This window comes from Podarcis filfolensis (assembly GCF_964270895.1).
Source record: "Podarcis filfolensis genome assembly, chromosome: 2".
Taxonomy (NCBI): Eukaryota; Metazoa; Chordata; class Lepidosauria; order Squamata; family Lacertidae; genus Podarcis; species Podarcis filfolensis.
The window spans coordinates 99,206,045-99,233,318 of record NC_139605.1 but is presented as its reverse complement, the minus strand read 5'-3'; the positions used below and the strand labels follow the sequence as shown (position 1 = coordinate 99,233,318).

At 43.0% G+C, this 27,274-nt stretch overlaps 1 protein-coding gene and 1 long non-coding RNA gene across 2 annotated transcripts in view; both read right to left on the bottom strand.

Annotated features, from left to right (window-relative positions):
* The window catches only part of LOC310758140 (craniofacial development protein 2-like), a gene marked incomplete at its 3' end in the record, with an annotated part of 100,938 nt that extends 96,198 nt beyond the window's left edge, over window positions 1–4,740 (bottom strand). Inside the window, exon 1 of the mRNA XM_083604072.1 lies at window positions 4,702–4,740. The remainder of the gene's footprint in view (window positions 1–4,701) is intronic.
* Window positions 4,741–19,432: 14,692 nt separating this feature from the next.
* On the bottom strand, window positions 19,433–24,939 carry LOC310755721. Its single transcript, XR_014544467.1, has 4 exons — window positions 24,534–24,939; window positions 24,091–24,198; window positions 20,244–20,385; window positions 19,433–19,602 (listed from the first exon to the last, which is right to left on the bottom strand). It is a non-coding gene; the product is annotated as an uncharacterized lncRNA (long non-coding RNA).
* Window positions 24,940–27,274: the final 2,335 nt, after the last annotated feature.

Sequence of the window (27,274 nt, the reverse complement as noted above, 5' to 3'; positions counted from 1 at the left end):
GCAGGACAAATGGGCACCCTATCAAATGACAGGGCAGGAGCTACACGGAGCACGGCCTTTTCACTGGTGGTGCCCATTGTATACCTCGCTCTTCCCAGACCTGTTCTCCTTTGCCCTGTATTTTGGAACTTTATAATTTAGGAAGACTTTGGAAGAACTGGTTGACAAGTCTTATCAGTCGCTGACGTATGAGCAGATTTTATTTGCTGCTGTTCTGGGCTTCTGGTGCACCAGGGTTTACACCAGTGTAATAGAGTTGGCCAGGATGCCAGAAGAGATACAATTTATGAGCTTTCTCCATTATCTGCACAGCAGGGGGTGTTCAGTAAACAGTGCAAAGGCTGAGCTGAAGCGTTGCCTGCTGGCTACCTGCTTTTAGCAACACGGGTTGCTGTTTGGTAGTACCCAATTGGTTAGCTGTCAGATTCTAGAGCTCCCTATTGGTGGCTCTTAGGTAATTCACAAAATGCAGGGTCCATTCATAAAACATAGTGTTCATTCATAAAGCAGTAACATAAATCTCCATTGCTACATATTGGGTGTATATTTCAGCAGTTGAATGTACAGGTTTATGGCCATGCTGTAGTGTAGTGCTTATGCGACTGTGAATAAAAGCTGGCTGGGCTCATTGTCTTGGGGTTTGGGGGGAGAGGTGACAAAACTGATTTTCAGTAAGTGCCCCCCCTTTATTTTCATAACAAGTCCTTGAGTCTGTATTCTGAATAGTGACACCAGGGACCTAGAAGGTGCAGGGCTTGTCAGTCCAACCCTTGCACAGTCTCATCAGGGCTGACCTTAAGGCAATTGGAGCAATTTGGGCCCCGCGTACCGCTCCTAAGGCCCCCCCCCACACCAGGGCAATCTAGATGGATTTTATTTATATCTATAAGACTTTGACTGTGAACCTACACAGTCCTACAAAAAAACAACAACCTACAGTTGCGCCCCACTGTTTCAAATTGGGCCCCACTGGCTAGCCCTGAGTCTCATAGTTGCTGGGCCTGAGTTGCCCTGCCCTTGCATGAAGTCTTGAGTTTGCAGTTTGGGGAGAGAGGAGACTGCGGCATTGGGGAGTGGGCAGGCTGGCGAGGCCCCCTAGATTTAGAGGCCCAGGTTGCCCTGCCCTCACATGAAGTCTTGGGTTTGCAATTTTGGGAGAGGGGAGACTGTGGCACTGGGGAGCGGGCAGGCTGGCAAGGCCCCCTAGATTTAGAGACCCGGGGCTTCAGCCTACTTAGCCTATACAGAAATCCGGCACTGAAGATATTTAAGTCTTTGGTAGCCTGCCCTCCATCATCAGAGGCAGCAATGCTTCTCAATATCAGTTTCTGGCAACCAAAGGAAGGGAAAATGCTCTTAGACTCAAATCTTGCTTTGGGGCATCCCATAGGTATCTGGTTGGCCACTGTGTGAACAAGATGCTGCAGCAGATGAACCTTTGGCCTGATGCAGCTAGAATCTTCTTACATCCTTATGCCATAGATGGATGGTGAGCTGAGTTTGGCTTGATGTACAGTGATACCCAGCATTTAGCAAGGCCGTTTCTTAAAACAATTAGGGTGTAACAGCAAAGTTAAAAGTAAACCATGATCTCTCCCTTCCTCTAGGTGGCGGAAGAGGGCTGTTCTGGGACAAATCAGGAGACTTTTTGTTGTTGTTTAATGTATTTATTTCTTTTGTGTTTGCTCTCCAATTTCTTTCAACTAAGCAGTATTGCGTGTATGTTTTGTTCCTCTCCCAAATACTAGGAAAGGGGATGGAAAATAATCAGTAGCTTAACACCCCATGTGCAACGTACTTGAATCTCTTTTAATTTGGGTTTTTTTATTTTTATTATTTAATAGCGTTGAAGGATTTATTTGATGATGGTGATAATGACAAATCTTTGCAACCACTTTACGTGCCAGAAATCCCTGGGTTTATAGTTCAATCCTGTGCAGTTTACCCAGAAGTCCTATTCAGTTTTACTCCCTGGAAAATGTGTGGAGAATCACAGCCCAAATTCCTCACAGGTGCATCGACAGATGTCCTTCAAAAGAAAGAAAGAAAGAAAAAAGAGCTTCAAGGAAAGCATCCCGATAACTTTCCTGGCTAATAGACTCAGATGACCCACTTTACAGTAACACGTGAAAAGGACCATTCATCCTGCTGTACATTCAAATGATAGAGATTGGATATGTGGGATAGCAAGGGATGGGGAACATTTTGAGACAAGAATGGCTACAAACTCATTTATATGCCTTATACAGTCTGTTATCTTAAAGATAATGGGGAGAGAGATGCCCCTTCCTACCTACCCCTCAAAACTTGGGTTAGGGATATTACAAGGAACAATCTCAGCTTCCTATGAGATGAACATGCAAATCCTGCCTGAGGGTTCACTTTTTCAGCAGCAAAGATCAGGTTTCCCGGGGGGGGGGGGGGAATGTAAAAGGTAGAGGACCCCTGAACGGTTAAGTCCAGTCAAAGGCAACTATGGGGTTGCGGCACTCATTTCGCTTTCAGGCCAAGGGAGCTGACGTTTGTCCACAGGCAGCTTTCTGGGTCATGTGGCCAGCATGATTAAACCGCTTCTGGTGCAACAGAACACCATGATGGAAGCCAGAGTGCATTGAAATGCAATTTACCTTCCTGCCACCTATTTATCTACTTGCACTGGTGTGCTTTTGAACTGCTGGGTTGCTAGGTTGGCAGGAGCTGGGACAGAGCAACGGGAGCTCACTCCATTGCGGGGATTCGAACTGCCAACCTTCTGATCGGCAAGCCCAAGTGGCTCAGCAGTTTAGACTACAGCACCAGCCGTGTCCCTGGGGGAAAGTGGTGGGACAAGCAGAGATCTACATGAGCCTTCAGAGTCCATGCAGAGGCCTACATGTCTCCTCAAGTGGCTTTTAATTTCTGACCATAAAACATCTAATGCTGTACAGTGGTACCTTGGGTTACATACGCTTCAGGTTACAGACTTCGCTAACCCAGAAATAGTACCTCGGGTTAAGAACTTTGCTTCAGGATGAGAACAGAAATCGTGCTCTGGCGGCGCAGCGGCAGCAGGAGGCCCCATTAGCTAAAGTGGTGCTTCAGGTTAAGAAAAGTTTCAGGTTAAAAACGGACCTCCGGAATGAATTAAGTACGTAACCAGAGGTACCACTGTAATTACCTTTGCTTATATTATTTGTGATATGCAGATCAGTTTAGGTTTTCTGTTGACAATAAATACTGTTTGTTGCTCATGAATTCTGGCCACTTTAGAAAATAGGAGGCAAAACGTTTTCTACAAGGCATCTAGAAAGTATTTTCATAGTATCAAAACTGGGAAATTCTCTCTCTCTGGTGGGGATTCCCTTTATCTTCTGCATGGGTCTGAACTGGATGCTATTAAAAAAAAGAAAAAGAATGATTACGACCATCCAGGCTCCCTAACAGATTACAATATAACCACAAAGCAGGTGCAGTGGTGGTAGGGTGAGGATGGAGGAGCTTAAAATAACTTAGGTGAGTGAGCCAAGCCAAACCACACATTCTCAGGAATGATCTTTTCTTTGCCTGCCAAATCAGTGGGAGATGAAGAGACTCAGCCTGCTGTTGTTTCTCTCCACCTTGAGAAGTTTGGGGAATCCTGGAGCAACCCTCACTTGAGGCCAACCCGTGACTGAAACCTATAATATCAAACTTCGAAGGCAAGCGATTTCACCAAAAGTAACAAGAGCTGGGAATTTTTTCAGAGCTCAACTTGTATATTGACTGAGAGACGGATTTCTGAACCTGGGAATCCTCCATTCAAAGCTTGACAAAGTCCTGAAGTCACAGGGTGGTTTTTAACAGCCTCTGGGATATACTTCGGGAATTTGACTGTTGTGGCTTCCGATATGAACTGACCTGATTTGTACCAGCTGGACCAACACATAGATCAAATCTTTGCGTTTTTGCCCTTTTCCAAATTTTATAATGCAGTAATCAGCTAAAGAAAAAGCACATCAAAATGCATTTAAAAAGTATTTTGAGAGGAAAATGCATTTGGAAATGCGTGCTTAGAGATAGAGGCAATTCAAATGCATATTCAACTGTGAATTTCTGTAAGGATTTTAAATCAATCTATCAGTCAAAGATTATTGCAGAAATGGGATGGAATAAGAAGGGCCATGGACTTGAAATAGACCATTTCCCCCCATCCCTAGCAAAATCTAGCTCTCAGCCTGTGTCTATTCCCCATCTGTAATACAGGGACTTAAAAATAAATAACTAACACCTACTTTACAGAATCATTGTAAAGTTAGTGCAACAGTGTAAAGTAAAGTGGTTTGCACATTCTCTGTCAATGGTAAGGATTATTACAATTAGTATTCCCAACCGTGCCTGGTTTAATGTTAATTCTCTTAGATTGCAATTGGATTTGAGTAAGCTGGACAGAAATATATACCGTATTTTTTGCTCTATAAGACTCACTTCTTCCCTCCTAAAAAGTAAGGGGAAATGTGTGTGTGTCTTATGGAGCGAATGCAGGCTGTGCAGCTATCCCAGAAGCCAGAACAGCAAGAGGGATTGCTGCTTTTGCTGCGCAGCGATCCCTCTTGTTGTTTTGGCTTCTGAGATTCAGAATAATTTTTTTCTTGTTTTCCTCCTCCGAAAACTAGGTGCGTCTTATGGTCTGGTGCGTCTTATAGAGCGAAAAATACAGTACTTGCCCCCTGACTGTGTACACACATATATATATATATGTGTGTGTGTGTGTGTGTGTGTGTGCCATTCCCCCGCCCAGCTCTGTCTATCAGCTAGCAGTAGCAATTGTGCATGCGCGCGAACACACACACACACTCAGGTTAAGCCTTCAAATGTTTCTCCCTTTGCCCACTTTCAACAGGTTGGAGTAGAACTGCTGCCAGGTATGTTTTCATTCGTTCAGTAGGGTGGCTAGAGCATTCAGCAGGTGGGGAAGTCCAAGCAGCCCCTCCAACAAAATATGGATGTTATTATGTCTGACCTTATTTTCTCATGTGCAACCTTCCAAATGCTTTTAATAAATGCGGCCGATGTTTCCAAGGAACTGTCTCTTGCTGAGCTGCTTGATAAGAACAATGTCGTATTAAACATTCCACAGGACTCTGCCAAATGACATTTGGTGAAACCAAATCTCTGTTAACATACCTGCTTTTATTAAAGTTGGCCATGTTTTCGTCATAACACATTCTTGAACAGAGACAGATTTAGAAACCCGAACTGGCACAAGTTCCAAATGCTCATTTTCTAATTTTGAGGTAATTACAGTCAACAACATTTTTCTCTAAATGTATCTAAAGTAATATGAAATCTATTTTTGTGTGTGTGGCTGGAATCCAGAGCTTCATACATGCTGAGGTTTCCTATTATCTTCTTTGAGGGACTGAGCACTGGCTGTGATCAATGTTCCTGAACACGTGTTAAGATCCCTAGGTGCTTTCAAGCATGGTCAATCTCAAATCCATGCGGTAAATTTTATTTTCGACATGTAAGGAGACGTTCAAAATGATGACTGCCCATCTGCAGTATGAACTGATGCAGTCCAGAACCTCATTCTACCACCTTGTTCTGCTTAATACTATCTCTGATATCTGTGGAATGTGGAGGATCTTGCTGAAGGACCAGCAAACATAACATGCACCCTTTGCCAAATTTGTAAGATTGTAGCTGCAGCTTACACCTGGAGAAGTTCAGATCCGACTCCCTCAGTGACAATTATTCAAGCTCAAATCGTATCAGAAATTCCTACTAGGTTGAAGCAGCACAAAGTGGGCACATCTCACCAGCCATGTATTGAGGAATGACAACAGCTAAACCAGTGCAAGTACTGGTTGACTAAGCTTGTACCCAGTGGCAGTGGATTCTATAGAGAGAGGCTGCAGTTCATGGGGTGGTAAGGATGGATGGGTTTGTCAGTGTTGGTTTCTCCCAGTTTCTCATTTTCCCCATTTTCCACAGTCCTGCATCAGTTTGAGAGTCTGTTTCTTAAAAGTTCACATGAAAATCCACCAGTATTTTGGTGTGAATTTTTCTGGATGCACGTACTTTTGCAAGCAAATTTCGTTAAAACGATACAATTTTGTCTGCTGCTTTCACTAATTAATTATGCCTTTTTACTCACACTTTCCCCTAAAACACATTTTTTAGACATTCTTTGGTTGGAGAACTTCATCACAAAATTCAGAAAAGGATAGCTGTGTTTCAGTTCACATATAATTTCAGGAAGTGCGAATTAGGATGTTTCACATTAAAATGTGAACCAAACTGAGCTTCTCCTACATCCCTATGTAATGGCTCACAAAGCTTGCATCTCATTTAAGCATCTCTGCATATGCCGAGTCTTTGCACTACATTTGTTACACCGGAATGATGTAGGGTAGCCTCTTCCTTTCTGAGAGGAATAACCCATCTGCAGCAGATTACTACATTTTCTGTCACAGTTGAAAGGAAAATTGAGAAGTGTCTGTAATTAGAATTTTCAGGAGATAACAGCTATCCAAGCTTCAAAATCAAAGTGCTTTAGTTAAATTATTTTCTGAATTAAAAGACTGTTGTAAAATATTTGGCACATTTTAAGAATATTGAAGATAAAATCCTTTGTGACTTCACTATTTTTCTTGCTATGGTTTCTTAAAACAATTCTGTTGAGGATGTGTATCAAATGATGCCTTAATGAAAGGCAAACAAAGCTGAGTAGAACAAATTATGGTTTTTATGATCCTGATTAATCGTTCTTAGTTTTTTGGATTCACGTATACTTGTCTGTTTCGATTCAGAATTTCTTAGTCTATGAGACTGAAGACAAATCCTTTAACAGCATTTAGATTTGTATAACATAGAAATAGGAGTAGCCAATGTGGAGCCCACTAGATGTTTTGGACTCTCAGTCTCATCAATCCCAGCCAGTGTCATCAATAGTCAGGGATGATGAGAGTTGTAGACCAACATTTGGAGAGCAACAACATTAGCCATCACTGGCATAGAACATGTTAATAAAGATGCATGCAAGCTTGAGTGCCAAAAGCTAACATCAGAAGGCCAATACACACAGCCAGACTTGTTTATTCTGGGTTTTTTGCCGAGGCCCACACAACCCTGGCAGAGCCCACTAGATCTGCCAGGTATGCCTGCTTTGCCCTTCCTATCCACCTAAGCCACCTGCTTCTAGGTGCTACTGCAGCTGTATCTGGAAAGCCGCCCACCATTTTGAATTTCCCATAATGCCCTAGACTTCCCAGATGTAGATACTGTTGCCAGGTATGCCTGGGGCTGGGGAGATACCAGGGGGCACCTTTTCAATAACCTCAAACCTGGAGCTCTCCCTGCTAGCCAGCTTTAATTAAATTCACATATAAAACTTGCAAGTTCAGAGGGGGGGGGGAATGGTATTTTCACACCTGAACTTGGACATTATGCTTCAGATTGCAGCTCTAGTGTGAATGCCATCTAGTGAGAAAACCGATTCACAAATATATTTCCCACGTGCAGAAACCAAGCCAAGATGCTTATACAGTTTTCCTAGGACTGTCTCACTTTAAGTCGTGGCTTGTGCCCAATTTTTTTGAACACTTCCCGCATTGAAACAACAATATCCTTCTTGCATGCAGTAAATTAGCACATCGTAAGATAATATTTTAGTATAGATCTCCCTAATGTTCTAGCTTATTCTGTGCAGGGAGCCTTTTATGTCAGGGAACATTCAAAAATACACACACCGAAGTGTTACAGTCCAGGGTCTGACCATCCCATTAATCTATTCTGCCTTGACAGCTCTCAGTTTTAAGAAGCAGAATTTTGAGGTCAGGAGGTGTGGCTTCCCAGCAGCCTGGGTCATTAAAAAAACAAAAAGCACTAGGCACTGAGGTTTCCTTATTTAAAATGTTGAGTTTTCTCTCTTATTTAAACAGTCCAGCTGCATTGCTCCCAATGTATAAGTACGCTCAGAAAGTCTACTAAATCGGAAAGGAAGTGAAAGGGCAGGTCTACTGTGGAATCACCCTGCAGACCCACATTTTGTCTGGTCAAGTAAAGATTTATTCAATGCAAACTTTGCGTTTCACAGGCTATTACAGCAGCCTTCTCTGGACAGGATGTGAAAATGTGCAGCTGCTTGTTTCAAGCAGGGCAGACGCCCAGCTAGTGGCCGCCGGTGCTGTTCCTTAGAATCACATCGTCCAGAAATATTGTGTTAACATCAGACTCAAAGAATAACAAGAATAACTTTCCAGCGTTTTCCTAGACTCGCTGCCAGATAGGCGTCCTTCTCTTCGTTCTGTGGTCAGTCGCATTTTAGGGCTCAAAATAAATAAAAGAGATCAACGGCATGAGGCAGCACTCTTCGAAGTTAGCAAGGGAAGACAAAGTTGCCCACAGGGCTATGACAAATGCCACTGTGGCTGGCGGGGACAGGGAGGGAAGAGAGCTTCTTGAGCCTTGTCAACAAGACACTGGCCCCAGCCCAGCGCAAGTGATTGGCCATGCAAGGAAAGTCTTGTGGCCTACACTGGAATGAGCATTGCAAGCCCATGGCTGTTTCCTCCAATTGAAGTTCCATTGTGTTCAAGGACGTTTGACTCCCAGGGCACGTGACCATGTCTAGGATAACCACCAGCAAAATACGGTAGCAATGTGGAGTGAGGTGGGATCTTTCCAGTTCATATTCCCATGCAAATCTACCAGATCCACATGACCCATGGGGGGCAGGGTGGTGGACGCCATCCACGGCGAGTGTCCCAGGGGATGGCACTACGATGTCACCTCCCCTCAGAGATGACACCTGGGGCGGGCTGCTCTCACCGCACCCTCCTTTCTCTGCCAGTGCCCAAACCAAAACCAAAACCAAAATTGAATTTGTTATAAATTTGGAAAACTAATAATTTTTTTTGAAAAAAACAAAAACCAAAACCAAAACTGAAACAGCATTACCCAGACATTTCTCACTTTATTAAGGTGTGGCTTTACTGATTGTTATATTTTCCTGTTGTTATGTCTTTAAGTGATGTATTGTATGTGTTTATTATTATTATTATTATTATTATTATTATTATTATTATTATTATCAATAATACCCCACCCATTTGGCTAGGTTTCCCCAGCCACTCTGGGCAGCTCCCAGCAGAATATTTAAAACACGATAAAACATCAAACATTAAAAACTTCCCTAAACAGGGTTTCCTTCAGATGTCTTCTAAAAGTCAGATAGTTGTTTATTGCCTTGACATCTGATGGGAGGGTATTCCACAGGGTGGGCGCCACTACCAAGAAGGCACTCTGCCTGGTTCCCTTTGACCTCACTTCTCACAATGAGGGAACCACCAGAAGGCCCTCGGAGGAGGACCTCAGTGTTCAGCTACCCTGAACTCCAGATTTGAGGAAGAGTGGAGTATAACAATCTTGAATTAGTTGATTTAGAAAACAGACATTACATGACGTGTGTCTGTGATCACAGAATTGCTAAGCTGGAAAGGACCACAAGGGCCATGTAATCCAACCCCATTGAATGCATGAATATTTTTGCCCAACGTGGGGCTCAAACCCATGACCCTGAAATTAAGAGTCTGATGCTCTACCAACTGGTGAAGCACACACGTGTGTTATTACTTGATACTGCATTCATCAAAGCCCTGGAATGCGTTTGCATCTTACTGGAAACCAAGTGATGTGTCATTTGCCAACCAACAGCAGAATATATTATGCTGAACAAATATGACTCCTGTACATAGGTGCAGGTTTTTAAAAAAATAAAAATAAAGAAAATTTTGCAGGCTTTTTGGAATATGATGTAGGCTGACTGTATGTTCAGAATAATAGGATTTTTTTCAGATTTAAGTACGGTTTATATTTTGCCAGATGTGTTGAGTGTCTTTATGTCTCTATGTGCTTCTGAGAAAGGAATCTGAAGAGCAAAATAAACAGACAGTGCACCTAAGTATAGCTACTGTGTTCCTTAAATGAATCAGACAGAAATGATGCTTAGGTGCCTACTGCCGACTTTAATTTACAGTGTGCGGTGAGCTACTGACAGTAATGTTGTCATCATTCTTTCTCTCTTCCTCTGTGACAATCAGTGGAGGTTTTTATGTTCTTATTCCTACGCTGATGCCAAACCAAGCCAAGCCCGTCCTTCCACTCTCCACTCACCCAACCACCCCTTGATAAAATGAGATGTTATAAAAGGTGAAACTTGCCAATAGATCCGAAATCTTTTTCCATTTCTCTCTCTCTTTTGATGCAATGCGCTCCTTGAAAAAAAATAAAATCTAAGGAATATGCATTTTCTACAGCTATAACCGGCTTGTTCTAAATGGTGTCAGAATTCAAGAACATGACAAGGAAAATACAGCTGGAGCAGAGGGAACAAACCACACATCGAGTAGGAAATATTGCATTCCTATGCAGTTTTCAGGCATGCAAACTATCAGCCACATTACAGAACATTGGGGGAACCCTTGATGTTACCCAGATAGGCAGCTTATTTGAGACAGGCCCATCTGATTTTCCATGCTCTGAGAAACTTAACTCTCAGAGCTCCTTTGGGGGCCATACATCCTTATTGTCACATCTAATGGCTCGTGAAATGGCCTCGGTTTGGCAGCATGATTGGAACAGGGGTTATGTTAGAGTCCTTGTGTGCAGCTCGTGGCCACAGATGCATCCACCCAGAGGCTGTCCGTTATTGATTTTATGAAGGGGGACTCTGTGCCAAGTGAAAATCTGAGCAAACCACATGATAGGCAGCAGTCAGGGCAGAAGCAAACCAGTTTTCTTTCTTTTTTTCAAACAGCGACAAAAATTCACATAGGGTAGAATTTCCATTGCACAAAATGTAAGTTAACATCCAGTGCTTAGAGTATCTTTAAGGTCTTATTTCAACTCATTAGGAAAAAGGAGGTGGTTCCCCAATACTTCCCAAAGTCTTAGGAAGTTCCAGGAGGTATGGTCTCATTGTTATACATGGCTCCCCCCACCCCCCAGCTCACTGTTTTGGATCACTTGTGAGGTCTGATTTCAGGAAATTTGCTGTATTTACATTTCAGTTTATCCAATTCCAAAAGTGATCCATCAACCAATTAACAATGGTAAATCTCAACTATCTATCTATCTATCTATCTATCTATCTATCATCTACCCCTTAGTATCATATTATTTTTCATAGAATGAAGGCACCTTAACTGACGTCCAACAAGACCCTAAAACAAATAAACACCATGAACACTGTTGTAATTTAAACATGTGATGCAGCCCAAATGGAAAAACCATGCACCATGATAATTAATGGGTTATAGCTAGAGTTGGTCATACTTAAAGGTAAAGGTAAAGGTACCCTTGCCCATACGGGCCAGTCTTGACAGACTCTAGGGTTGTGCGCCCATCTCACTTAAGAGGCCGGGGGCCAGCGCTGTCCAGAGACACTTCCGGGTCACGTGGCCAGCGTGACAAAGCTGCATCTGGCGAGCCAGCGCAGCACACGGAAACGCCGTTTACCTTCTCGCCAATAAGCGGTCCCTATTTATCTACTTGCACCCGGGGGTGCTTTCGAACTGCTAGGTTGGCAGGCGCTGGGACCGAGCAACGGGAGCGCACCCCAACGCGGGGATTTGAACCGCCGACCTTTTGATCGGCAAGCCCTAGGCGCTGAGGCTTTTACCCACAGCGCCACCCGCGTCCCTTGGTCATACTTAGGCCCACTGAAATTAATAGACATATGGGCAACTTAGGTTCATTAATTTCATTAGATCTATTCTGAGTATTATGTAATTGAATAAAAACCCATTATACAGCTGGGTACAAGTTGCAAATAAAAGAAAACCTAGAGCAAGCCCCATCAGCCACTTAAGCGCCTGAATGCTTTCTTCAAAACAAAACACAGTGCCAGATAAGAGTACCAGAATGGTAACTCTATTTACTTTGTATTCCTGTTTATTCAAACAGTAGTTGCATGGGCAATAGCCAGATTCCAGGATTGGTTGACTATATTATCATGCATATAGTTTTGCTTCAAAACATCCACAATGAAAATTGGCCCTTAGACAGGGAAGGATATGTGGTTGAGTGGTTGATCCACATCTCGTCTTGCTGGAGATTTCCAGAGTGCTCTTAGTCCCCTTCACAAAATTTCCTTCATCTGTTTCCCCTATCTGGAAGCGGAAATGAGGCAGCAGTTGATGTCCCTATGCTTCCTCATAACATACTCTATCCCTGCTGGAATTTCACTGCTGAAATCCAGGAGTTTAGTGAAGGAGTAGCCTAGCCAGTATGCTGGGATGGTGGCATGAGTAATGGAAACAGCATGTAGGCTCTTTCCCTCCCTCTACATGTTCATAAATGGCCATGAACTTATCTTTAATTCACTGTTTTTTCAAAGCTTGCTCTCTGTGCAAAAGAGGAAGAGAAATGCCATACTTTTCAGTGTATAAGACTATGTTATTTTCTTTAAAAATCATGCTAAAAAGTGGGGGTCATCTTATACATGAGTAGTGCACAGGGTGGACGTTTGATTGGTTGCTGGCGAGGCTGTCAGTGGCTATTGTGTGTGTTCCAGGTTGCTGCATCAATGGGTGGTGTTGATTGGCTGTTGCTCCGGCAGTTGGGCAGGTGATTGGCAATGGGACAGATGGGTGGTGGATTTAGCGATGCGTGAGGGTGAGCAATTTTTGGCAACCCCCCCTAAAGAAAGCTCAACCACCTTCCCCCATTTTCTTAAATTTGAGTCCCCCAAAATAGGGGGCAACTTATACACGGGGGTGTCTTATAGACAGAAAAGTACGGTATATATTATATTTTACTTGAGGGGGTAAGTCTCATTGAGCTCTATGGAATTCACTTCTACATAGATGGTTGACTAGGTTCTTTTTGAGCATATACAGTGAATTCTGAATCGACTAAATACTCTTTTTTCTGTATTCTCTTGACAGGGTTCTAAGGCTGGAAAACATCCAGCAGGTCCCTCCCCAGACATCAAAGCTGCTTTATCTTGAATTGGGGGCTGAAGAATCTAGGAAAAAGGTAAGACTCATTTCCTCACAGAATCAGAATCTGCCTCATTTAAACTTCTCTTCTGTTTACCCTCCTAGGTGCTTCATGCATGTAGGTGACAAAATTGGATGCATGAGCCAATTACCTAGAAAGAAATGTCCTCACATTGTACAGACGAGTTTTTTTGTACAAAATAATGCGAGATCTTCTTGTGCACAAAACTAGATAAAATATAACAATAAGGGGTGGTGATAAAATTCATATTTTCTGAAACCATATGAGAACTGAAACACAGCTATCCTCCAAAAATTCACACTTTTCCGAATTTTGTGATGCAGTTCGTCAATTAAACTAGGTTTACAAAAATGCTTCTATTAGTGGAAAGTGTGCATAAAAATGAGCACATTAGTGAAAATAACATACAAAAAAGTGTGCATTAGTTAAAAACCGCATAAAAAAAGATTTATTAGGAGAAATTCACACCAAAATGAGTTTTCACAAGGATTTATTATTATTATTATTGCAAATTGCTGCAGAAATTTGGAAAACTGAATTTAAGATGGGGGAAAATGAGAAACTTATAGGCCCCGAAGTGACAAATCCTTCCAGATCCTTTCTGAAATGGAAAGATCCATCCCTATCAAGGGATAAAGGGATTTGAAGTAGATGCTCAGAAGCTTTCTCTTGAAGAAGAGGTGGAGCCATACAAACGAGACCAACAGTTCTTCCTGCCTACCACTAGGCAGCGAAGTCTGCAGAGTCCAATAATGATATGCTTGCCAAGTAAAATGGTTCTTATTCCTTTAAGGTGGGTGGGCAGGTGTTTTTTAAACGCCTGGTATTTGGCTTCAACCTTTACTGCCTGCTGATGTTCTTCTTTTTTTGCTATTGAGCTTTAGGATGATTTTAAAATTTGTTTTTCATATTGTTCTATACAGTCATACCTCTTGTTGAGTTTGCTTCACATTGTGGCTTTTTGGGTTGCGAACGTGGCAGACCCAGAAGTGTATACTTCTGGGTTTTGCCGCGTGCGTGCGCAGAAGCGTGCAGAATGCTTTGCGCATGCACAGAAGCATTCTGCACGCTTCACGCTTGCGCAGAAATGCTCTATTGCACTCCGCACTTGTGCAGAAGCATCACTCTAGTTGCATACTTTCGGGGTGCGAACGGCACCCTGGAACGGATTGTGTCCACAACTAGAGGTACCACTGTAAATAGTTGTACCTGGTTGGTCTTAAAGAATGAATACTGCCAGCAGGAAAAAGACTTTTGGATTGATTCGGCAGAAATACCAGCGTGTGAGGAGATGCTGCAATGGACAGAGGGGTATCATACTGTGATGGCTTGGGAATCTGATTCAGAGGCTGAATCGGGGGAATCCCAGCCTGTACAGGAGCCCCCACCTCCAGGGCTGACTGAGCCGGGGCAGGGGCTTGAATCTGAAGGGCCCCCACCTGTGCTGGATCCTCAGGAGCAGACACCAGCTGAATCCGCTCTGGCTCAGGAGGTGATTGAGGACCCATTGCCTGCAGGTGCTCCTCTCCCAGCCCTGTCAGGGGGAGGTGAGGTTGCCTCTGGGTCCAGTAACCCTCCAGCCTCTCCTGAGCTGCAGAGGCTCAGCGCAGAGAGGCAGAGGGAACTAAGTTCTCTCAGGAGGAGTGCTCGCTTTAAGGCCAGGGGAGGTGAGTCACCTGTGGGCTGGGACCGCCCTAGGCCTCAGAGGAGATAAAGGCCAGTCAGCCCTGTCCCAGGTTGCGGGAGCAACGTCACTGGAAACCTGTTCCTGCCAGCACCCTGACCTGCTCTTCTGGAGTTCCTGACCACTCCCAGCTCCTTGCCTTGGACCCTGCTTTGCCCTTGATGGACAGCCTCCAGAACCTTGACCCAGGACTGGACTCAGACCACGTCGCACGGTACCCTCCCCAGGACCAGCACACATACACATAAAATCCACACAGAAACTTATCATTTTATTTCAACTCACTTGTGGAAACAACTCAGAGGCTGTGAAAGAAGGAAAACAACAGGAAGATTTAAAGGAACTATTAGAAATGACTATTAAAGCAGTAGAGATATGAGGTGATCAGAGCTCCCCTGAATTTGAAGCATGGGAAGTCCCAATAAAAAATTAATAATTCGGCAGAATATTTGGATTAATTGATATGTATAATTTGGAATACTTAATGTGATTTGATTGGATTGTTAAAATGGAAAACTTAACAAAAATGATTTTTTAAAAATAAAATAAAGAATGAATACATGCACATACATTATTTGTTGCAATATTGTGGTGGCTAACTAGTTCACTGTGGCATGACTTACTAGAAGCTACTTCATCAGTGATACAGGCACTTTAAAATGCCCCTATCTAAAATGCCCCTATTTAAATGTACCACTCATTTATATTTTGAACACAATTTTAAGAACCAAAAATAACTTGATAGGGAAATAAGACTGAGATTGGGTGGTTGGGTGAGAGAGAGAGAAGGAGAGAGAAAAGATATTCAGCTGTTTTGACAGCCATTTATTCCCCTCCACTGATACCCTTTCAAAATAATTATTAAAAAGTGAGCCATTGCAGTTGCTTGAAGCCAGACGAGCTGCCTGTGAAACTTCAACAGGTTTTCTTCACAGCTGGCCGTGCCTGTGCGGCTTCCAGACTCTGCAGCTTCCGTCTTTATCTCTCCTGCTTACTAAGATGTCTCATTCAGCTACAGATAAAAGGGGAGGAGGGGAACGGGGCTTTGAAATCTCACCATTGGGGTGTCAAAGACATCAGCATGCAAGAGTCAAACATAAATGAGTTCAAGATGAAATCTAGGGGACAAGAAGGAGGAAATGTGCTTTCCAAAGACACATCGTATTTTGGATTTCCGTCTGCATACATGGGCCCAAAGGGTAAGGAGATGCTATGATAACATTTGCTCACATGACTGAGTGTGTTTGTGTGCAGATAGGTAGTGCCCCAAACAACTCTGATATCTTTCCTGTATTAAAAGCAAAAGATTCACCAGCTACTTTCAGGGAAGTTTTTAATGTGTGACATTTTAATGTATTTTTAATCTTTGCTGGAAGCCGCCCAGAGTAGCTGGGGAAACCAAACCAGATGGGCAGGGTACAAATAAGTTGTTGTTGTTGTTATTATTATTATTATTATTATTATTATTATTATTATTATTATTAATGGGGGTAGGGCTTCCATGGCTGACTTCGCGAATTCCTGTAATTTGCTCCAGTTACAGAGTGGCCTAATAAAACTATACACACGTATTAATAAATATATTTGGGCTTCCCAATAGATTTAACTGGTGGGATCAACATAAATGACTGTGCAGTCTGTTGAAATGAATAGGTAAGTTTTTATTTTTTTGGGGGGGGGATACTATAGCACACGTAAAATCTCCTGGATATGTTTGAGCTATACTACTAATTACATTTGCAGTTTTTCAGAAAAGGCATTTATTCAAGGTGTGCTGCATGTACTCCACCGGTTGTCTCCTGTAAATGTATGTGATTTGCTATTTGATTGCACCTTTACGTATTAGGTGGCTGGAGGTTTTTCTTCATCTTTTTGACAATCCCTCGCCCCCCGCCTTATCACAGCTTTAAAAGGTACCTCCTGCCCATGCTGTTTTCCTCAGGAATACTGTTTCTGGAAATGACACTGGCTGTCATTCCAGAATTCTTAAAAATGAAACAATCCTGGTGCCAATATTGTCCACACTGAGCAGTGGCGTAGCGTGGGTTGTCAGCACCCGGGGCAAGGCAAGTAATTTGTGCCCCCTAACCCGTGGATTTGCGCCCCTTAACCCGTGGATTTGCGCCCCCTAACCCTAACCCCCAGATGTTGCGCCCGGTGCGGCCGGCCCCCCCTGCACCCCCCACGCTACGCCACTGACACTGAGTGACCTTGGGCCAGTTATTATTATTAGTAGTAGGAGGAGGAGGAGTAAGAGTAGTAGTAGTAGTAGTAGTATACTGCTGTATACTCACAGGTCTCAGGGTGGTTTACAACATAAAAACACAATATAGAACACAAAATACATAATAAAAATAAAAATAAAAATAACCCAGTGATGCTCCCCCAACACATTTTAAAAGTGCACCAGATGCCATTCAGCCCAGAGTCTGGTTAAAGAGGAACATTTTTGCCTGGCACCTAAAGTGGTATAACGAAGGCACCAACCGAACCTCCCTGTGGAGACCATTTTACAAACAGGGAGCCACTTCTCATGTTGCCTCCTTCCGGACCTCTCATATCAAATCAAATCAAAACTTTATTGCGGTCCAAAGACCCACCAAACAATTTCAAAACTAGATACAGCTAAAACGACCAGACAGACAGATGGAAGAAACCAAGGCAGTCATTTTCTTTTATCTATATAGGAGGGACATGAAGAAGGGCCTCAGGCGATGATCTCAGGGTCTGGGTAGGTTCATATGGACAGAGGTGGCCCTTGAGGTATTGCAATCCTGAGCTGTTTAAGGCTTTATAGGTCAAAACCAGTATTTTGAATTGGGCCCAGAAACTAATTGACAGCCAGTGAAGTCAAGCTAGGCTCAGTGTGAAATGCTCAAGCTGTCTTGCCCCGGTGAGCAAGCTGACTGCTGAATTCTGCACTTTAATCTACCTCCTAGGGACATGGGTGGCGCTGTGGGTTAAACCACAGAGCCTAGGATTTGCCGATCAGAAGGTTGGTGGTTCGCATCCCCGCGATGGGGTGAGCTCCCGTTGCTCGGTTCCTGCTCCTGCCAACCTAGCAGTTTGAAAGCACATCAAAGTGTAAGTAGATAAATAGGTACCGCTCTGGTGGGAAGGTAAACGGCATTTCCATGCGCTGCTCTGGTTCGCCACATGCTGGCCACATGACCTGGAAGCTGTACACCGGCTCCCTCAGCCAATAAAGCGAGATGAGCGCTGCAACCCCAGAGTCAGTCACGACTGGACCTAATGATCAGGGGTCCCTTTACCTTTACCTACCTCCGAGGAGACACGCACACACACACTTTGCCATTCTTTCTCTGCTGCTGGGCTCGGGCCCTCTTATGCAGGTTAGCACTCAAGCAAAAGCAGCAGACAGAAGGAGCTGTGTTTCCTGTGCTACCCCACTGTTTCCCTTCCTGCCTGTTCCTTCCACTCTTTCAACACTTCCTGCTCTTCTCCTTCCAAACCAATAAAACAGGAGGTGGAGAAAGAATGCTCAGGCTTAGTTTTCATTGGAGGAGACAGGCAAGGTAGGGGACCAGCTAGCTGGAGATCCAGGCATTTGCAGAGTGGAGTGGCTGACTGGACCCAAAACATCTGCCATCAGATCCCACAGGTGTGTTTGTTGGTTCATCTTGCCTCGTGGAAGGGCCAGACATGCCTTTTCTCTACCATTACTCTTCTTAACACAGCCTCACCTTACCTCTCAGATTTCTTATGAGGGATGAGGCTGGTTCGGCCACCAAGCAGTCATCATCACAGGCACCATGGGTGTCCTTAAAAGGCAGCAAATTTTAGCTATTTAATTTATTCCCGTTGTATTTTTACTGCCAGGGGTGGGGAAAATGCTTGCAGGATTTTCTGCTTCAGGTGGCAACATAACAGGATCATTCTAGGTTCCTATGACAGTTTTGGGGAGTGCGGGTGCCACATGTTGCTCTACCTCAGGCGGAAAAAATGTCTTGGGCCAGCTCTGATGAGTGGCCCTGAGAAACTCTGTATTTCACTACCATCCAGTCAAACAAAAACCAGCAAGTATTGTTCGTGGGCAAGGAAATCTCCACATATTTGTTTCAGCATTCCATAAAACAGCCTCCGTTTAAGCAAGCTGCTGACATTCCATGTGTATTTACTGTCTGCCAGCTTGTGCAGGGACAAAGGCACAGCTCCTTCCTATTAAGAGAGGTAATAACTTAATTAAAACCAAGTTCTAGGCTCTGCAGGATCTAGTTTGTCATCAAGAAGCCTTAAGTTGCCTTTTCCTTTTGAGTTTTGTTGATAATCTATGCCAGATATTTAATCATGGGACACCCCTGTATAAAGCTTCTAGCCTCCATAACCAGCAGAAAGCTTGTCAAAATAAATTTTAACTTCTGACCGTGGTAGAAGACCCACTACGGGGTATTAAGAGAATCAAGCCTGTCAATCAGAGCTCACGCTTCTGGTTTATATTATTAATTCCAACTCTGGTGGCATGGTCTTGGGATAACAACCATCTTAAGCTACATTGGTCCAAGAAACACAAACCAAGAGTGGAATATATTTCTTGCCGGGATGACGTACCAGTGTCCAGAGGTTGTTGGACTGAGACTTTTTTCTTTTTCTTTTTTTGAAAGGTGAATGTTTTATTAGATTACTCCTGCTGCCAAAAGACACAGCTACTGTCTGGCTTCTGTTGCTGACTCCTTTCTTTCCTTTTAAAAGATATAGATGCAGTGTTTTTTCTTCTTCTTCAGAACCAATTAGCACAAATTCAGACTGATTTCTCTTTTTTATTTGCTCTTGCAAATTTCAGTCCTCTCTCTCGCTCTTAAAAAAAAAAAAATCCCCTTTCAGTTATGAAACAGAGCACAGTCGCCCAAACTGAAATCTAGTGTGGAGCTTGCAATGATGGCATTTTATTACAATACAAAACAGCAGGAAGGATTCTGCGGAGAAAGAAGAGAAGTGTGTTAATTGAGAGAAAAACCATGCCAAGACCTCCAGAAACCAGTGGCCCTAATAAAATGAGACAATGCTATGTTGTTGCATAACTTGGACTTCAAACTCAATTTCAGCTACTGAGGAAAAGAAGCAGTGCAGGTCTTGCCTCTTTGCCTTTTCTTTCACATGGCCATGTAAAGAGACAAGGTCTCTCAGTTTGCAGCACGCCAAGTTACGATTGCATCCATGCGGCTGCTTTGGTTGCCTTCCTTAAGAAGATCACAGTCAAAAAGTGGAACATATTTAAAGTACCAAATATACACACTTTGTGTTACTTGCAGTGCTATTTTTCTAGAAATAGAGATGCCGGAACTCACCACGAACGCCTCCCTTGTTCTCTTATAATGGCAATGGGACCCACCTGAGAGGTGCCAGAACTGAGTTCTGGTTGAAAAAAAGCCCTGAAGTGTTATTTTTCTCGAAAAAGAGATGCCAGAACTCACCCTTGTTCTCTTATCATGGCAACAGCACCCACCTGAGAGGTGCTGGAACTGAGTTCTGGTGAGTTCTGGCTGCGGGGAAAAGCCCTGATTATTGTCAATAAAGAAACTCCTCAATATATCACTACACTTGGTTTATATCTTACCTGCTGTATCCATGCAGGCTGACCCATTTGGTTGCTTGAGGTGAAGGAACAAATGACACCCGTCCCCTAGTCAACTGTATCCAAGGCCAGCCAAGTTATTTTGGCACTTGAGACAGAAAATCCCAGAAACACCTCTTTCCTTCTCCCTGGCAGTAAAATTCCAATGATAATACATCAAATAACTAAGCATTTGCTTTCTTTTCATGACACTCAGCCTGAGGTTGCCATTTCACTGCTTAATGGTAGGACCAGCCCTGGATCCATATGCAACTGAATTAAGCATTGGCTATAATCAGTGCCAGATTTATGTGTAAGCTAAACAAGCTTTAGCTTAGGGCCCCACTCTCTCGGGGCCCCCCAAAAAATTTAAAGAAAAAACAACCTGGATGTACATTTCCAAAATATAAGATAAAAAACAAATAAAACCTACCTACAGCAATAGTGTTTTGTGCTGTGAAGGCTCCTATGATGTAAGTAATGGGCCCCGCCTGCTAGCCTGCTCCCTAAAATATCACTGGTTTGCTCATTTCTATATCAATTACTTTGATAAAATATATATTTTGTTATGTGCAAATGGCTTTAGATACCTATTCGGTCCATAAATTACCATATAGCATATATTCAACACAAAAAACAGTGACTATTTGTTGTTGACAAAGGACAGCTGGACATACAGTGGTACCTCTGGATATGAACAGGATCCGTTCTGGAGCCCCGTTCGTATCTAGAAGCAAACGTAACTAGTGACGGCACGTCTGCGCATGCGCGCGTTGCTTTTCGCCGCTTCTGCGCATGCGCATGTGGCGAAACCCGGAAGTAACGTGCTTCGTTACTTTCGGGTTGCCGCGGAGCGCAACTCGAATACGCTCAACCCGAAGCGCATTCAACCCGAGGTATGACTGTATAAAGGGCCCCATTACCTTCAGTAGCTTAGGACCTCATCAAACCTAAAGCCGGACCTGGCTATAATTCTCACACACAGAAATGTGGAGGTTTCAGGCTACCATCCTAGCCTCCTGCCTTGTGCTTTGGAATCTCCACGTTGATTGTTCATTTTGTTTTACCACGAGGCAAGGAAAGGGACCCTTCACTTTCTCAGCCCCGCTGGGATCTATCAAAATTTGCTTCGCCTAAGGTCAAATACCTAGAATTCCCCCCTTCTTGCTACTGTCCCTGCACCACAAAAAAGACTATTCCAGGTAACTGAGGGGCTCTCCAGGTTTTGGGGTGAGGCTGTACCAGGAACAGGGGGAAAAAGAAAACCTTCCACCCTTCCTGTCCTGTTAGCAGAAGTATTCCTGGGATGAAAGAATGCTCTGTGAGTGAAATGGCAGCTTTGGGGTTCAACCCATAGGATTTGCATGTCAACAAGGCTTTAGAAGCTCAATCTTCTGCTTAGTCTTATGCTCTTATTGCAGGGCAGGGACTTGTTTTTATTTAATATATGTGAGCCTTTTCTGGATAAAGAGGGGGGTGAAAATAAAAGTTGTGTGTACCCCAATTTATGAAGTGAACTGAGTTGATTCAGGCAAGGTTCTCACATTAAGAAAGAAGGCTGATTGGGGACTTGATATAGTCACAATCATCCAGAGAAGTCATTTTCTTTGACTGCTTTGCACAATATTTACCAATTTAAAAGAGATATGTAGAATTTGAGTACACTTTCTGCTGCAATCCTATGCACACTCACTTGTGTAACAGTGCAGTCCTATACAAGTTTATTCAGAAACCTCACTGGCTCTGTTGACATTTAGTTGGGTGTGTCATTGAGGTCAATGAGACTTATTTATGAGTAAACCAGGATAGGAGTGCAATGTTAATTGCCATATCTTCAACAGTTTTCAATTTTATCACAGCCTGCCGGTCACTGAAGCAATATGTGTGTGTGTTTGTGTTACATGTGGAATTTTTCAATACTAAAAACAACTGGCCTCTGGGACGTTAATTGGAAGTTCCAGTTGGCTTACAGTCTTCATGAGAAAATGTGTTTATTTTGTCTTCTTGATTTACTTTTCCTCCTGTCTGGGTATTGTGCCTCCAGGAAGAAAAGCTTACATTGCTGAAGTATAGTCTTCTTGCGAACCTTGCCAAAAATAAAGTGGTTGAATAGGAAAGCACATCGAGCTTACCTCCTTTACAAATTAAAAAAAGGGGGGGGCAGAAATAGGGTAAAATTCAGACCAATAATTCTCCTTTTCATTGTGCACAGATTTAAGTAGTGGAGGCACCGATAAAGACCTTCACCCAAGACTAAGGCTTGGAAATTATGTCATGATTAGAGATGCTTAAATAATTGGATCTTTGTGAACTTCAGTGCAAACAGAACCGATTTGCACCTCTCAGATTAATGCGGAGATTGGAGCTTAGTTATCTTTCACACCTATTGCCTCAAAGGAAAATAGTTAAATGTATTTGAAAAATCTATATTTGGAGAGACAATGCATTCCACAATGTGTATCTGGTGGAAATGTGTTAAGAAAACCCAGTGAATGTTTAAATACATTTAAATATGTACATAATGTGTGATTTTGGACAGGAGGGGGGGAGAGATGGAAATGGAAGGAAGGAGGGAAGGAAGGAAGGAAGGAAGGAAGGAAGGATGAATCTTGCCATAGGACGGCCATGTGCCCAACTTTAGAGAGGACAGTCCTCCATTTGAAGAAATTCTCTATTTGAATGGCTATCTCGTCCAAACTTAGTGTAATGATCAAGAAGAGAGAGTAGTGGCCTTGAAGTTAGTACTTTCAACAACTGCTCACACACTTCTCATTATGGTGCGATTTATTGTATTTATATTTAAATTATATTGCAAAATTATTTGAAAAATCTATACATATGAATGAGCATACACAAAATTTAGACAAACGTGTCTGCTTTTGAGTGATGAACTTTCTCCCTTTTCAGTGATATATTAGTGCCCACTGTATGTGACTGTCCCATGTCATGGCATTCCTTGTGTTTATGGATGTTGGAGCATTTCAAGAAAAACAGAAATGGGATTGGGAATTTGCCAGTGCTCATTTATTCACAGCATGTTCACAATGCACATGATTAATATTTGCTGCCATTGTTGTTTTCAGTCTGCAAATGACACCTAATTGATGACATTCTTCCCCCTCCCTCCCAATATGCACTTTTTCTTGCTTTGCACTGAAATGAATGCTGCGGAATACAGCAACGATGACATAATTAATTACAGAATTAATCACAGAATTGATTACATAACATTTCGTCATAGTGGACAGTGAGATGAATCACATAGTTTTTGTTGACACCTGAAATGCGGCAGAATGGAAATAGCACTGCAAGCAACCAATATAGGGCAGAGCGGACATCAATGCTTTCTTACATCCCAAACTGTGGTTTACCTCTGAATTAAAGATGAGCTGAAAAGAGTTATTTTGGCTTGCAAGTGGGAGCTGTTTCTAAAAAATGCCCTTTTACTCCCCCTTTTCACTGCCTGTTTTGTGATCCAGTCAGCAATGTCCGCAATGTCAGTGGTGTCTGCCACTTTCTTGTACCACAGAATCCCACAACATCATCATGAAGGACTGGCAATGCGGACAATGCTTCCTGTCCTCACTCTGAAGCCATAGTTTTTGGGTTTATTTTTTAAAAAAAAAATATTTCTGACCACAGTGAGAAGTGCAGTTGTTGCACTCTTATTCACGCCTATCCCCTCACAACATTTGTGAGGATGCTGAAGTTGTGGGTGCAATTTTGACTCATACCTAATTGAACTATGACTACTATCTCCTACTTCGGAGCAATCTAACCCGCAGTAAACACACCTATATTTTGAACTCCACATAACAGACCAAAGAAAACATGGTTTTTAAAAATGTACATGCCATTTTGATGCTCTGCCCTCTGTTAAGGCCTTCCTCAGCAAAGGAACCTGAAGAGTAGCACGTCCGAGCAGCATCTTGCAGAGTCTTAGGCTGAGTGCCATCTGCTGAATCACGAATATCGTGAGTTGTTACACTTGGTACATTTATTTATTTATTTATTTATTTATCCATTCGTTTGCGGAGGTTCTCCCTCTCTAAGTACAAACAAACACATTCAACCACAACCTGAGGTGAACTGGCTGTAGCTCGCCAGAAGACACCACCTATTTGGGACATTGGGTTAATCTGAACAAACAAACCAAACAGTAAATTGATTTCACGACCTCCCTTCACATTTTTAGTACAAAATATGACAGGAGATGGATGGCTTGAGAATTCCCTTAAGATCCATTATGGTCCTGTCCTCCCCCCACCCCTCGCCACCAATTCCTTGAGATACCTATTGAAAAGAGGATCACACAAGAGCAGCTGGCTTTTCACAAATGGCCAGAATTCTCCTGATGCACATACGGATATGTCACCCATAATTTAAAAGTTCCCGTTGTCTGTTGTGGGTATTTTCTAATACTTTCTTTATGTTGCTTTCTCAGCAGAGCTCAAATTTCCTCACAGCAAGCCAACCAAAGCCATTTCAACAAAGGTCCATGGTCGTGTGCTATAGAATCCATGCATTAGTTGGACTTGGGAAGCCTCAAAATTATTGGGGGGCTGATTGAACTGAAGCGGATAAGGTGGATGCCAGAGGCATTACAACATTCAACAGTAGTCTCTTGGTGCATCAAAACCCTCTGCACATATGTCTGGGGACATTCCACATGTACCTCTGTGTGCCATTTCAGAATCCAGTTAGATTGCAGATTCCACCTAAAACTTCACAATGTACGTGGAATGTCTAGTGCACTGGAACTCAGCTTGTTCTGAATTCTACTTTTCCTAGTGCAGCAGTTCCACCTGTCCCTACCAGAAAGTCAAGTAGAAATAAGCATGAACTCAGAGTAGAAATGAGTTTTGTCATTGTATGTCATCTGAACAAAATTAATCATATTTGCAGAGGAAACACTAAGCTGTTAACTGTGGGGTGGATGTAATAATAAAAGTATCAATTTTCAGTTTTTTGACAGTAATTCAGATGCTGTCGCATAATCTGTAATGTAATGCTAGGTCAGGCTTTGCACAACTGAGTTTTGCTTCAGGATTCCTCTTGCATTGAATGAGTAGAAGGGCTCCTGAACTGATTATTAGGGTTCATCCTTCCCTCCCTAAATGTCTAGAACAGTAAAACTGGTAAAATCCATTCTGTTTCTGAGTTGCTATGTCTTTTGTCTGCTTCCATCTGTAATTCAGGTTCCAAGCAACTTTCTATAAAATGAAACTCTCTAAAGGGGAATCTAAATATCTTAACATTTCCTCCTTTTAACAGAAACAGATGAAATTTGTAGGCACATGAGGTCATCCAGAGTGAATTAAGCCGGACAAATTGCAGACAAATAAAACAACGAGCTTTTGTGGAAGAAGAAGAAGAATGGATTCACTTTCCTCCATAATACATAGGTTATATTCAACTAACTTTTACTCAGAGTAGATCCACTGAAATTAATGGCCATCACTAATATTGTGATGAGCCAGTGTGGTGGTGTGGTTAAAGCAAGGGTCGGCTAGCTTACTGAACAATGGGCTTGTCCACGCTCTGTCCGTCGGAGGATCGACCGGAGCATGTTCACAGGCATGCTCTTCTGCGTGGGGGAGTGCCCTTGTGCATGTGCACACACTCTATCCGGTGCTCCTCTGACCCAGATGTGCGCCAGAAATAGTGTGTGTGCATTGCATGGGCACTTTTCCATCCCGCACACGTGCGCACACACTATTTCCAGCACACATCCGGGTCGGAGGAGCACCCGTGCACATGCACACAGGCGCGATCAACCCAGAAGTTGGTCCCCACACTGCGCCGCACCATGCCGGTAACAGCAGGCAGCAGGGGGCGGTAGGGGTCACCATGGGCCGGATAGATGAACCCCGTGGACCACTAGTGGCCTATGGGCCTTAGGTTGCCAACCCCTGGGTTAGTGTGTTGGTCACTGGGTGACCCTGGACCAGTCGCTACCTCTCACCTTACTTCACAGGATTGTTGTTGGAATTAAAAGATGAGGAGAACCATGTATGCCACTTTGAGCTCCTTGGAGAAAAGGGCAGGATATAAATGCAATCAATGAAAAAGGTCAATTAATTTCAATGGGTCTGCTCTGAGTAAGAGTTAGTTGAATACAGCACCATATTAGGTTTATGCCAACATTATAAGGCCAACTAAAACTCCAAAATCCATGCTAGCTTTACTTTTTTGAGGGGTTATATCGCTTGCTGTTTTTTACCTTAAAATAATGGTGTGGTGGCTAAGTAGATGAAGACGAGCCATCAATAATGCGTTTTGGAGATTTTGGCTCAAAACCCATAATTACACATCATCAGCATATCAGAGAAGTGAATGCATCCCTTTTCATGAGATAGGATTGGGAAGCTTGTGAAACAGGGACATTTTACTGAAAGCCCTAAGCTAGTTTTGCAACCTCTCTAATATTGCAATCCTTTGCATCTCTACACATCAGTAACTCACTATGAGTACACTATGAGTACAGGTAAGTGTGTATAGGATTGCAGCCTAAGAAAACTTTACAAGTTCTTAGACTTTTTAGTCCAATTCAATTTGGGGGCAGTGGGGTGGACTGGGATGTTTCAGCATGAGGGGACTTGGCATCGGAAAGTGTATAGCATTCTTTTTGCTGAATGTGACTATGGCTAGAGCAAAATAACTCCTGCTTGGCAGCTCTTTCACTTTTAATGTGGAACCTCCCCCTCCCCTTTCACCGTTCTCTGTAGACACCCGTCTGGTTATTATTCAGATACAAAGTCTACCTTTGAGTACATCAGTGGCAGTAAAATTATTTAGAAGGAAAATTATGCCAGGAGTATTCTTTCTGTAAAATTAGCTTCCCACCCTACCCCTGCCTCAGATTATGAAAAATAAATACACCAAGCTGGATTGTCCTGTTTATTTAAGACACGGTTACAGCTAGACGAATCAGGCTACAGTCTCTGACCATGCCATTTAATAGGGAGCACAATAAGCTCTGTGGTTGAAGGCGAGGGTACAACATCAAGCTATTCAAGTCATGTGGAAAAAAA